Source organism: Canis lupus, chromosome 12 (assembly GCF_048164855.1).
Source record: "Canis lupus baileyi chromosome 12, mCanLup2.hap1, whole genome shotgun sequence".
Lineage (NCBI taxonomy): Eukaryota > Metazoa > Chordata > Mammalia > Carnivora > Canidae > Canis > Canis lupus.
Window position 1 is genome coordinate 57,607,157 of NC_132849.1, and position 13,974 is coordinate 57,621,130.

The 13,974-nt window shown below is 47.5% G+C and overlaps 1 protein-coding gene across 5 annotated transcripts in view; it reads right to left on the bottom strand.

The window, feature by feature from the left end:
* Positions 1–13,974, bottom strand: part of ATP6V1C2 (ATPase H+ transporting V1 subunit C2) — a 53,394-nt gene that overhangs the window by 26,106 nt on the left and 13,314 nt on the right. The window lies entirely within an intron of this gene.

The window sequence follows — 13,974 nt, forward strand, 5'->3', positions numbered from 1 at the left end:
ATCCGGACTATAATAATTCAGTATTGCTTTTATAATTAGAAAATCAAAACCTTTTAAGTCTCCAGAAAGGCTCCTGGAGGCTTCAGAAAGTATGAGAAAGGATGGTGAGCTAGCAGGGCAGAGGGTCGTCCAATCACTAGGCTGTACGCCTGAAACTCATGTAGCGCTGAAGATCCAAAACGTCATAAAACAAACAAGAGTTCTCCACCCCTCAAACCAATAACAAAGTATGAGAAAAGAAATTGAAGTATAGGATTTCAAGGCAGAAGGACTCAAATTCACACGGCTCTGCCAATTACAAATGTATCGCTTCTTTGTTTGGTTTTTAATTTTTATTTTAAGTAGGCCCCACTCCCAGTGTGGGGCTCAGAGATCAAGAGTCCATGCTCCACCCATGGAGCCAGCAGGGTGCTCCTTGCAATTTTTTTTCTTTTTTCTCCGGGAGCCTGCTTCTCCTGCTGCCCCCTCTCTCTCTGTCTCTCTCATGAATAAATACAAAATTAAAAAATAAATAAATAAATAAAGACATGAGACTCCCGATGTGGGACTTGATCCCGGAACCCTGGGATCATGCCATAAATAAAATCTTTTTAAAAAATGAAGTAATATCTGCACCCAAGGTGCTCAAACTCACAACCCCAAGATCAAGAATTATACACGTTTCTGACGGAGCCAGCCAGGTCCCCCAAATGTATGCTTTGGGCCAGATTTTTTTAATTTCTTTGTACCTCAGTGCTCTTATCTATAAGATGCAGATCACACCCATTTTGCAGGATTATTATATTAATATAACTCATTAGACACCGAGGATCTGGGAGCAGAGTGTCTGCTCCTGGAGGCTGAGCACTGGGAAGTCTGGCTGGAAAACATGCCAGACTAGGACCGAAGTCTAAAAGCTCTGAAGATCCCAATCTCTGCCTCAGGCCTCCTCTCCAGCTGCTCTGGGCTCCCAGGAGGGAGGCAGCCTTGGCAGGGAGCCTGGATCGGGTCACTCAATTCCAGAGGGGGAACATGCTCTTCTGCTGTTGTGGCATTGGCCATCCTGGCCACGCAGGGCAGGAGGCTGGGGGGGCTGAGGACCAACGCAGGAAACTGAGGCAGAAGGGCGCCACTGAAAGGTCCCAGGTATAAGGGAGGGAGGGACAGGGAGGAAGGGAGGAACAATCAGGGGAGGGGAGGAGGGGAAAGGGAGAGGAACGAACCTGTTTTCCCATCAAAGTGATATGTATTCATGGTCAAAATTTGAAAAATATCCCAAAAAATGAACCATCACACTGCTCTGCCCAAGAGAAAACACACACTCTGCATTCCGGCACACTTCCAGCACCTTCCACGTCCACGGCTTATGTGAGCTGAGGTTTTCTTTTGATAACACCTGCCACTTGGCGGAGACTACCAGGTACCAAATATTCTGTAATCATTACCTCATTGAATCCTCACAAGCAGGGGCGCCTGGGTGGGTCAGTCGGTGAAGCGTCTGCCTTCGGCTCCGGTGGTGACCCCGGGGTCCTGGGATCGAGTCCCATGTCTGACTCCCCACTAAGTGGGGAGTCTGCTTCTCCTTCTCCCTCTGTCCCTCCCCCCAACTTATTCTCTCTCTCTCTCTCTCAAATAAATAAATAAAATCTTTTTTAAAAGATCCTCACCAACATTCTTGAAGGCGAGTATTATCCCATTTTACAGATGAAGGCCAGAGAAGTAAGCTGACCCCATCCACCTGGTCCATCTGAGGATCCTGAGGGTCTCAGCCACTGGGCCACGCTGCTGTCTACACTGAGACCCATCCTGGACTTAACACCTCCATAAATGTGTCAGCATTTCTTAGAATAGCAGTTCTCCACCTTACTAATTATAACTAATTATAATGACTCTACGAATTAATTACCCCACTAATCTTAGTCTGTTTTCTCAGCTATAAAATGGAGATGGGATTGCCCATCTCACGGGGTTATTTGTAGTGTGCTGTAATGCCTGTGCGGTTCCAGGTGTGGGGGGTTCGAGGCAAACCTCAGAGGTGCTCTAGGCAGCCCAATGGACCACATCGGGCTCTCCGCCCCCTGCTCAGGGAGACATGTGGCAGGAGACTGGGGCCAGTGGGGGACGGTGAGTCTGGTTCCCTCAGTTCCAGGAACCTCTCTCCTCTCTTCCCCTCCAGCCTGGGGGTTTGACCACGGCTCCCCACCTGCCTGGGTTTGTACACCATCCCTCGTGGGCCACCTACAGCCCACACGCAACACTTCACCCGTTCATAAACAGACACTCCTCAAATCCTCCTCATCTGGATAAAGAAGCTGTGGTCTATATACACAGTGGAATATCACTCAACCATTACAAACCATGAATACCCACCCTTAGCTTCGACGTGGATGGAACCGGAGGGTATGATGCTGAGTGAAGTAAGTCAATCGGAGAAGGACAAACATTATATGGTTTCACTCATACAGGGAATATAAAAAATAGTGAAAGGGATTATAGGGGAAAGGAGAGAAAACGAGTGGGAAAAATTAGAGAGGGAGACAAAACATGAGAGACATCTAACTCTCAGAAATGAACAAGGGAAGATGGAAGGGGAGGCAGGCGGGGGGATGGGGTGACTGGGTGACGGGCACTGGGAGGGGCACTTGATGGGATGAGCACTGGGTGTTATGCTGTATGTTGGCAAATCGAACTCCAATAAAAAAAATTCCAAAAAAATTTCTGAAAAAATCCTCCTCATCTGAATGTGTCTTCCATTCGCTGTGAAGACTCTGGCTCACTAAATTCATTTATCCATTTGTTTGCTCATTCATCCAGCAAATTCCATATGCTAAAGCAACTGTGTACCCAGTACTGTTTATAGTGCTGTGAACGAACGAAACAAAGGCCCTGCTCTCGGGAAGCTTCTATCCTAAAGCTGTCAACAATTCCACTTTATTGGGGCGCCTGGGTGGCTCAGCGGTTGAGGTCTGCCTGCAGCTCAGGTCAAGATCCCAGGGTCCCGGGATCGAGTCCCACCTTGGGCTCCCCACAGGGAGCCTGCTTCTCCCTCTGCCTCTGTCTCGGCCCCTCTCTCTGGGTCTCTCATGAATAAATATATACAATCTAAAAAAAAAAGAAAAAGAAAAAACAATTCCTCTTTATCATTGCTATCGTGGTGCATGCAAGTCACTACCTCCACATCCTCTGTGGTGCCTTGAGTAATAATTTGTTTATGCGAAGGTAGAAGTAACGCTCACCCCAGCACAATGCCTGATGCGCACCGCTGCTCAGGACATGTTTGTCGAGTGAATACATGACCTCTGGCACTCCGCGGCACCTAAATACCACACATGCTTGCTTCCTAATCAACCGCAAAACAGAACTCACTCATCATTTTGTTAATGACTTTTTGTGGCTTGCGATTCTAGCCCGTATGGAATTTTCAACAATAACAAGTAGGGCCGCACACCTGCCCTCAGGCGTGTACGCCACCGCGGAACATCTCAGAATAACATGGTCTGATGAAGTTTAACTGCTGGAAAACCCACTTATTGCACAGAACAAAAGGAGCCCTGACCTAGCTGTGATGACTATACCGTCATCAGCAAATTGTGGTCTTCCTGAATCAGAACATTTTTCTCATCAGAAGGAGCCTAAGAGACTATGTGATGTTTTGTTTTTACTAAGAGACTCTACAGTTTACTGTGAACACACTTCCGTGGACAGAGCTTCCCCGTACCTGGGATCTACCGCATGGTGTCTTGCCACCTGACTGTATGGTAACTACTTCCCTACCTTTGGACACATGGGTGGTTTCCCCTGTGATAGGATGTTGCAATGATACACATGTTTTGCCCACTTGTGCAGGTCAGAATAAGTTGTTAAAGAATAACTAGTGGAATAAAGGGTATAAACATTTGTAATTTTAACAAACAGGCCAAGCAACTCTCCAAATATACAGAGCCGGAGTGCAGCCCCATCAACAATGGGTAAGAGCGCCTGCTTCCCTAAACCGCAGCCAACATCGGGTGTCATGAATGTTTAATCTCTGCCGATCTGATAGCTGAGAAATTATATCTCATTGTTGCTCTGATTTGCATCTCTTTGATCATCACTGAGGCTGGACATCTTTTCATAGGTTCATTGACTCTACAAATGACTGTTTTCTTCTTCTGTGAATAGCATGTTTATGCCCTTGGCTGCTTTTTCTGTTTTTTTTTTGTTTTTTTGTTTTTTGTTTTTTTAAATTGACTTACTTGTAAGGGCTTTTAAGTATCTCAGGAACTCAATTCTTGAGACGGTGCTTTGAGCTGGATGACGTCCCCATGTTAAAGGTGAAAACGTGAAGACTTACATTGCTGAAAGTCACCCACGGAGGGTGACATGACAGGTGTCAAAGCAGAAACTGATCCCAAATCAACACGACTCTGAAGTCCATGCTCTTCAACGCTAGTTTACATTACACTTGGCACTTTCCTCTGAAGCACTTGATGAAAACATATATTATTAATCCATAAGGTAGGATGTACGCTTGTATTTTTAATTAAAAAGGCAAACTGCAAACACTGGGTAATCTTAATTGTGGTGCTGGGTACATCAGTGTCTGTCTCTCTGATATAACTACAGGAAACCTGGCATCTGCTGAAGGCTTGCAACTTCCAGCGGAAGGCTTGAACCATAAATTGTGGTTAATCTGGTTCAATCTCAGCTCTTAACACAGTAGCAGCAACCCCTTTTCCCATCTCTCAGCCACATGGGAGGCAGCTTTGTGTTCTAGGAGCAACTTGTACACAGTTTGCAGGAGCCAGGGTGAACATAAAGGACCCTGTCCTTGAGATACTGGGGATCTGTGTTCTGATTGCTGCTTCTGATCACAGAGGTACAAAGAGGTGGGTGGTTAGTGTGGTGAGTGTTTTATGCCTCCCTCTACCACCTCAAGCTCCTCGCCCTTCAGCTACACTGACTTCCAAGGGATTTAAAGAGTGTGTTGTTGTCCTCCCCTCTTCACTTTTCTTTTTCTCATTTTTGGAACCAGACATGAAGATTAACATTCCAAAACAAACAAACAAACAAAACTGTGTATATGGGGAACATTAGAAAGCAAATGTTCAAAGCCAGGGAAGGGCTCAGGAAAGACCTGAGAAGACTCTAAGTTTATACCTCAGGCTGATCCTTGGCACAGAGACAGCCTACAACAGTTGAAAGTAATAACAAAAAACAGCAAACCCAATAACAAAAAACAGCAAACCCAGAGAAGGAGAAGGATCTGATTTCCAGAGTTACCACATTATTAGATTCAAATGTCCAGTGCTCAACAACAAAAAAAAATCACAAGGCATAAAAAGAAACAGGAGAGTACGGCCCATTTAGAGAAAAGAAATAAATGAACATAAGCTATCTCTGTAAAAGAGACGATGGTAGACCTACCAAAGACTTTAAAACCACTGTTTTAAAAATGCTCAAAGAACTAAGAGAAATTGAGGAGAAAGTTAAGAAAATTAACTATGAACAAAAAATAAAGAGATAGAGGCACGCCTGGATGGCTTAGTGGTTAACATCTGCCTCTGGCTCAGGTCATGATCCCGGGGTCCTGGGATCAAGTCCCACATCGGGCTCTCCACAGGGCGCCTGCTTCTCCCTCTGCCTGTGTCTCTGCCTCTCTCTGTGTGTCTCTCATGAATAAATAAATAAAATCTTTTTTAAAAATTGAACTATTAAAAAAAAGGAGATAGAAAGCCTTTAAAAAAATGCCAAAAAAGATTCTGGAGCTAAAAAGTACAATAACTGAAATGATAAATTCACTAGAGGGATTCCAAGGCAGATATGAGCAGAAAGATTTAGCAAATCTGAAGACAGGACATGGAAATTACCAAATCTGAGGAACAAAAAGAAAAAAAGATTGAAGGAAAGTGGATAGAGCCTAAGGGCTCTATGGGCACAGCAAGTGCACCAATATATGCATTTTGGGAGTCTCAAAAGAAGAAGAGAGAGGCGCCTGGATAGCTCAGTCAGTTAAAGCAGCCCGGGTCATGATCTCCAGGTCCTGATTAAGTCCCACGTCCAGCTTCCTGCTCAGCAGGGAGTCTGTTTCTCCCTCTCCTTTGGTCCCTCCTTCCCCCCTGCCCCTCCCCGCCCTATATGCTCTCTCTCTCTCCCAAATAAATGTTAAAATCTTAAAAAAAAAAAAAAAAAAAAACAGAAGAGCGAACAAGGGACCCAGGTGACCCAGGTGATAATAATGAATCACCAAGAAGTCTCCAAAAAAGAATGAGGAAGGTCTCTCACGGATTGCCATGAAAGGCTGTCCCTTTTGGAATAAAGGGGAAAAAGAAAACAATAAGTAGTATCTGGGACACCTGGGTGGCTCAGCGGTTAAGTGTCTGCCTTCAGCTCAGGTCCTGATCCTAGCTAGGGTCCCAGGATCGAGTCCCGCATCAGGCTCCCCGCAAGGAGCAGGAGACCCGGGATCGGGTTAAAAAAAATAAAATCTTTTTTAAAAAAGAAAATAATAAGTAGTATCTGTAGTTATGGTCACATTTTTGTAAAAACAAAACCAAAAGACATAAAAATACTCGTATTATGCATGGAAAAATCTAGAAAGACTGGCACTACATTGTTGAAATGGCTATCTTTGGGGACTAGAGTTGCAGAGAGGGGATCCAGATTTTCAAATGACCAGCATGTATTAATAAAAAAAGAGAAGAATGGTGTGGCAAATAAACAGAGCAATAAGAACGTGATCAAGAGCATGTCACCTGGGCTCAGCTGCTTAAGACTTCTTTCTTTTTTTTTTTAAATTTTTTTTATTTATTCATGAGAGACACAGAGAGAGAAAGAGGCAGAGACACAGGCAGAGGGAGAAGCAGGCTCCATGCAGGGAGCCCGACGTGGGACTCGATCCCGGTCTCCAGGATCAGGCCCTGGGCTGAAGGCGGCGCTAAACCGCTGAGCCACGGGGGCCGCCCTAAGATCTCTTTCAAACTGAGCTTGCCAGTCCAGTCGGGAGCTAAGGGAGAAGGTGGGAAAGACGGGGGCACCACCCAGGTGGGAGGCAGGGCAGGTAGGGAACCGATGGGGGGACAGGTCTCCAGGAGCCAGGCAGCTAGGAACCCGGGACTGAGGGGCCAGGGAAGAGGGGCTGCCGGTGGCCACGTGTGCAATGAAAATGCTCTGCTCCTCCTTTCTGAGAACACTACGGGGCACCTCCTGGCGCTGCTGATTTTCGAACCCTGGGCTCCAAGAGGGCCATTCCCGCTGGCCCTTGGGACACAGGATGGCTCAAGAGCTGAGCGCACAGCAGGACAGGGACCCCCGAGACCTCTGTCCACGCCCTCTCCTCCCGCAACCCCACGCTCGTCTGACCACCTGTGGCGCAGGGCCCCGGGGCTCGCCCAGGCCCACCCCGGATGGACGATGGGCACCAGCGGGGGGTGATCGCCACTCGCTGAAGCACCACGAGATCCCAGGGCCCACGCATAGAGGATGTTCTTCCTGAAGGGTGGCCCCACTGCAAGCTTGCCTGGCAAAGCTTCGTGGGGTCCCTCCTTCCAGAGCATCCCCTGTGGACCCAGTTTTCATCGGGGCACCCCTCTCGGCAGGAGACCCGCCCCCCCCCGCACCGCCCCCCTGCTCTGTGGGGAGAAGGGCTGAGCCTCGCACACCCGGGACGGGAGCGTGCCTTGAGGATCCCAGGTCCCGGGTGCATCCACGGGAAGGGAAACAGGGCTTCCCCGCCCCCCCTTCCCTGGGTTTTTTGGAAAATTCAGACAAACCAGGCTGATAACCGACTGGTTTTCAGAAATTACTCCATGCCAGGGAAGAGAGGGCCAACAGATGACAGGGCGGGGCAGAGGAGTTTCCACAGGGTTCGGAAGCAAGAGTAACAATAGCTTTTATCTAGTGAGCTGTCCTCGGGCCTCAGGCACTTTGTGGACGCACAGACACAAACATCAAGAATGACAGATGAGGCGAGACCACAGTGGGCTCAGGAAGCGGAGGTTCAGAGAGACCAAGACACCTGCCCAAGATCCCTTGGCTGGTGGCCTTGACCTTGACTAGTACTGTCCCCAGACCCCGCCCCTAATGCAAGGCCCGGCACCACCCGCTCTCGGCGCTCCAGCGGCCAACGTGTCCCTCTCTGGATAACCAGAACCCCAAGCACACCCCACAGATGAAGGAGCTCTGACAGGCCCAGCCTTCCTCTGCAGCCACACAGGAGCCCGGAGAAGCGAGGCCCAGAAGCTTCCACACAGCTGGTGACTCACTGAGCCCCTGGGCCCCTCACCCCGCTCCTTTGTCTGTGCTTCCTCCTCCGCCAAAGGACAATGAAATCAACGTGCCTTGCAGCAATCATCAGGAACATGTGACTGGATCATGATTCTCTGACTTTCTTTTAATAAAAAATAAAGGTTCAGTGAGGCCTCTGAGAAGGTTCCCACACTGGAGGGCTCTGGAGGGCTCTGGAGGCTCTGAATTCTGGCCTTGCTTTTTAGAAGCTGGAAGTGGCAATAATGGGCTGATATTTCCACCTTTAGAGGGATCCCCTCAGCCTACTGTTTGTAAAGCCATTTAGGAAAATCACCCATCAGTCAAAACAGAATTTGCTTTGGCCAAGTCAGCTTTATGCAGCTTGGTTCACCCACAGCTCTGCTGATTCTTGGTCCCCTTCTAAAGCCTATCTACCCTCAAGAGAAAATTCGCCCCCCTACGGGGCTGGGGACAAGGAAGGCCTCTCTTGTGTCACTGAAACGCTCTAGGGTCCTGCAGGCCTTCAGGAGTAAGCGGGCGTCCTCTGAGCATGGGGATGAGAAGGGAGACTGGAGTTTGTTTAAGTTCCGGAGCATCTTCCAGAAAAGTCAATCCACCAACCAGTCTGGGCACCGTGCCCAACTGCAGGAGCCTCCCTCACAGCAAGCTAGGCCCAGGGCACACGATGTGAAGAGCGCCCCCAGAGTTGTGCAACCTGCAGCCCACCCCAGAGGATGAATGGGCAAAGGCCAGAGTGGGCAAATCATAAAAACAGAACTACAAATGGCTGATGGGCACCTGAAGATATGCTTCCTCTTGCTGGTTCCCAGGAAATACACATTAAGACCATCACAGGGATCCCTGGATGGCGCAGCGGTTTGGTGCCTGCCTTTGGCCCAGGGCGCGATCCTGGAGACCCGGGATCGAATCCCACATCGGGCTCCCGGTGCATGGAGCCTGCTTCTCCCTCTGCCTGTGTCTCTGCCTCTCTCTCTCTCTCTCTGTGACTATCATAAATAAATAAAAAAAATTAAAAAAAAAAAAAAAAGACCATCACACATGATCTGCATTTTACCTGGTCAACCAGCAGACAGGGGTATGACGAAACAGCGCTGTCTTACCACCTCATTGGAAAACGACTTAGCGATCTGTACAAACAGCTTGAAATACGCCTGTATCCTTTGAACCAGTCATTCCACTTTTGGAAATGCGTCTTTAGGACACAGCCAAAAATGCAGCTAAGGATTTACGTGAAGGTATTAATCAGGGTATTATTATGATTAAGTGTTTCATTACCACGAGAAATAAAATGAAAGAAGCCCTCCTGCCATTAAAAATCCTTGACTTGGGCGCCTGGGTGGCTCAGTCGGTTGAGCGTCTGTCTTCAAGTCAAGATTCCAGGACCCTGAGATCGAGCCCCCTGTTGGGCTCCTTGCTCAGTGGGGAGCCTGCTGCTCCCCTGCTTGCAAGCTCTCTCTGTCAAATAAGCAAATAAAATCTTTTTAAAAAGAAATTCTTGACATTATAGTCATGCCTGGGAAGGAAGACTAGAATATAAGCCCCCCACCCAGAATCATCACATGGAGTCACGATTGGAAGGGCCCTTAGAGACCCAGGAGAGGTGAGGGCCCACTCGAGGTCACACAGCCCTTAGGTAGCCGACCAGAGCAAAAACAAGACCTCAGTTTTAGAGTAACAAATTGAATTTAATAACTGTTGTTGACTTGTTGGGTTTTTTTTTCCATAAAATCTCTCCTCACTTAAATCTTTTGTCTATTTGCACATGGAATTTTTTTTTTTTTTAAGTAAGAAGAAAGCAATAGACTGCTGACACAAACATTTTTTCCACACTGCAGAAGTGGGTGGGGCTTCTGTGGAGCCTGGCCAGCCACCCCTATGGGATTCCTCCCATGGTCAATCACCTTTAGGGGCCTCGTGAACACACATTTCATGGCAAATCTGCATGAAAGGTGTTTCCTCTTGGTTTATCTGAAAATATCCAGGCTTTCTCTTTGCATGAAATGCCCACAAGAGGCAAATCCATAGATGAATGTCCAATGACCAGGGGTTGGGGGAGTGGAGGGGAGGGGTTGGGGCTGAGGCTGGAGGTTGCAGAAGGGAGTGATCGTGACTGACAGGCACAGGGTTTCCTTCTGAGATGATGACCACGCTCTGGAATCAGATGGTGGTGATGGTTGTAAACATACTGGAGACCAATGAATAGCGTCCATCAAAGGGGCGACTGTTACCATGTGTGAATTATGTCAGTTCTTAAAAACCTGCCCTAGCCTTTTTCTTGGCTTTGAGGGTGAAGATCCAGCCTGGAGGAGAATGTCAAGGACGGATTTGGCCCTTTATGCTGGATGTCATCACCTTCTCCAAAGTTCCTTGGCCTCGCTCCCTTCTTTCCCGCCACTGCTATATCTTATCATTGCCACCAACCTGTCCAAGCCCTGCCCGGGGTCACTGTCCTGGGCAGGCCACAACATCTTTCTCCACATTTCCTCCAATAGCTTCCTCTCTGCTTGTCCTGCCTCTCCCAATCTGGCGCCCTCCTGTCCATCCCGCCCACAACAAGCAGACAAAGCTCTGCAAATACCCAGCTTAGCATGTCAGTGCGCTGCTGAAACTATGTCAGTGGTTTCCCAAGAAATTCAAATGTTGATGTTCAAGCTCCCTGGCCAAGTTAACAAGGGGCCCATCCATCTGCCTGTCCGGCCTCCTCCTTCTTTACCTACCCACCACCGCCCTTCCCATGCCAGCCTTCTAGAAGCACCTGGGACATCCTGAGCCACCTGGATGCAACTCATCCTTGAAAACAGCCCAAGTGCCCCTCCTTGCGGCAAGTCACCCCTAACAAACACAATACAGTGATGGATAACACCCCCGCCCAATACCTGTTGGTTCTTGCACTCAATAAAAACTGTATTGTGTTCATTACGTACCAGGCAATATTATGGGGAGATAGTAGTGAACAAACCGACCATAGCTGCCACCCTCGTGGGGCTTACTGGAAACTTCCCTCCACCACATCACTTATTATACTGTACAAAGTGTGGCTTTCCTTATCTAGGTACTCCATCAAAACAAACAGATCTCTGAAAAATTATTAATTGTACGACCATCAGCTCCAGCAAAAATACAGTGGTTCCTGGAAGACACACAGCCTGGCAAGTGCTGGCTGGCTGGGCAAGTGCCTGAGAGGTGAAGCAGGATGTTAGACCAGTGCTCCTCAGAGCCAACGTGGAGCCATTTTTGTTTTGTTCACACATCACCTAGGATTGAGATGATCTCTTTATTCATCTACCCCATCTCCCAGAATGTGAACGTCTTGAAGAATGGCCATTTCCTTAAAAATAACAACTCAGCATTCTCTATGTCTACATAGAGAATTATGTAGAGAGGCTACATAAGCCTCAATGCAATCGAAATAGCAAACTCAGCCCATGATAAGGGAGCCGTGTCCTGGGACCACATGGGACCCACGCTTTAGAAGGTCCCAGTGTGGCCTTCCTCTAAGCTGCGTCCATCCCTTTGGAGCAATCCAAAGGTTTGAGGGTCAAAGGGGATGTGTATGCCCACACTGTGTACCCAGGACCCTACATGCCTCAATGGGTAGATATTTATGTAAGAGAAATTAAAACATATGTCAAGGGACGCCTGGGTGGCTCAGTGGTTGAGCGCCTGCCTTTGGCTCAGGATGTGATCCCAGGCTCCTGGAATGGAGTCCCACATCGGGCTCCCTGCAGGGAGGCTGCTTCTCCCTCTACCTATGTCTCTGCCTCTCTCTCTGCGTCTCTCATGAATAAATGAATAAAATCTTTAAAAGTAATAATAATAAATAAATAAAACATATGTCAATAATAAAAATTGTACATGAATGTTCATAAAAGATCTTTCTTTTTAATAGTCCAAAACTGGGATGCCTGGCTGGCACAGGTGGTTGGGTGTCTGACTCTTGATTTTGGCTCAAGTCGTGATCTCAGGGTCATGAGATGGAGCCCTATAACAGGCTCCACGCTTAGCGGGGAGTCTGCTTGAGATTCTCTCTTCCTCTCCCTCTGGCTCCCCCTCACGTACCTGCTCTCCCTCTCTCTTTCTCTCTAAAAAAAATACATACATAAAAGTCCCAAACTAAAAAAAAAAAAAAGTCCCAAACTAGAAGGCATCTAAATGTCCCCCAACAGGTGAACAGATAAATAAATTGAGGGTTACTCATAAAACAAAATACTACTGAGCAGTAAAAAAAAAAAAAGACTGCTAATAGACACACAACATAGATAAATCCCAAATAATGATGTGGAATGGAAAACCCAGACCAAAGAAAGAGTAAGTAACTGTATCATTCTCTTTATATAAATGCTGTGAAAGATGCAAATAATCTTATAGTGAAAGAAAGCATATTAGTGTTCAAGGAGCTGTGAGAAAGAAATTGCTTACAAAGGGACACAGAGCACCTTTTGCAGGGAAAGGGACACGTGGTGATGGCTTCACAGACATGTGTATTTCAAAACTCATCAAACTGTCTATGCTTGTCATTCATGTCTAAATACAGCCACTAGGGAAAAAAAAAGCTACTATGCCCAGGTCACATTTCTTAACTGTCAAGTTCATAAAAACCCAACATTTGATAACACACTTGATGAGAAAGGTTTAGGGAAATGCGGACTCTTCATCATCGAGGGTGGAAGTGCAAAATGGTCAGCGCAGGGAAATCTGGCAACATCCATCAAAATTACAGAAGCATATGATGCTCGGAGTCAGCAGTCTGCTTCGGAGAATTCAGCCTGCGGATATACCTGCACACCCTTCCGTGCAAAGTGATGGTCTGGGTGCGGGATTGGGTACTGCAGCACCATTGGGAACGGCTCCCTTCCCCTTCCCCGTGAGACTAAATAAGCCAGTGTCCACCTCTGTGGCTGGTTAATAAACGATGGGACCTTCCCCGTGAGGGGGGCCTGGTAGCTGGGAAAGAGACAGCTCTTTATGAACCAACAGGAGAATCTCCCAGGACACATTGCTAAGTGACAAATAACCAAGATGCAAAACGCCCATTTGGATTACTACTTTGCGTTTCCAAAGGGGAGAGGCTCCGAAAATGTATCCGAGCAACTCCTAAAACTGGTTTCCTTAAGCAGGGGCCGGGAAAGGGGTCAGATGGGGCGCGGACGGTGTAAGGTGTCCGGGAGACTTCTCATTGTTCAGATCTTGGATGTGTGTGAATGTATGACCGGTTCAGAAACAAACTTTTTTTTTTTTTATTATGAACTTTTTAATATATATTGAGAGTCCCCGGTCTAGAGATCAACTTCCTGGAAGTGTGTGGAGATTAAATGGGGTTGGGACATCTGGGTGGTTCAGTGGCTGAGTGTCTGCCTTTGGCTCAGGGCGTGATCCCGGAGTCCTGGGATCGAGTCCTGCATCGGGCTCCCTGCAGGGAGCCTGCTTCTCCCTCTGCCTGTGTCTCCAGCCCTCTCTCTATGTCTCTTGAATCACCCTAAGCTTCTATTTAAAATGCAGGTTCCAAGGGGTGCCTGGGTGGCTCATTTGGTTAAGCGTCCAACTCATGATTTCAGCTCAGGTCATGATCTCAGGGTCATGAGTTCAAGCCCCACAGCAGTTAGCGTAGCTAACTACACACAGAGTTAGCTTAAGTTTCTCTCTCTCTGTACTCTCAATCTCTCCAATAAATAAATAAATTAGTCAAGTAATTAATGCTTTAAAAAATGAAATAAAAGGGCAGCCCCGGTGGCGCAGCGGTTTAGCGCC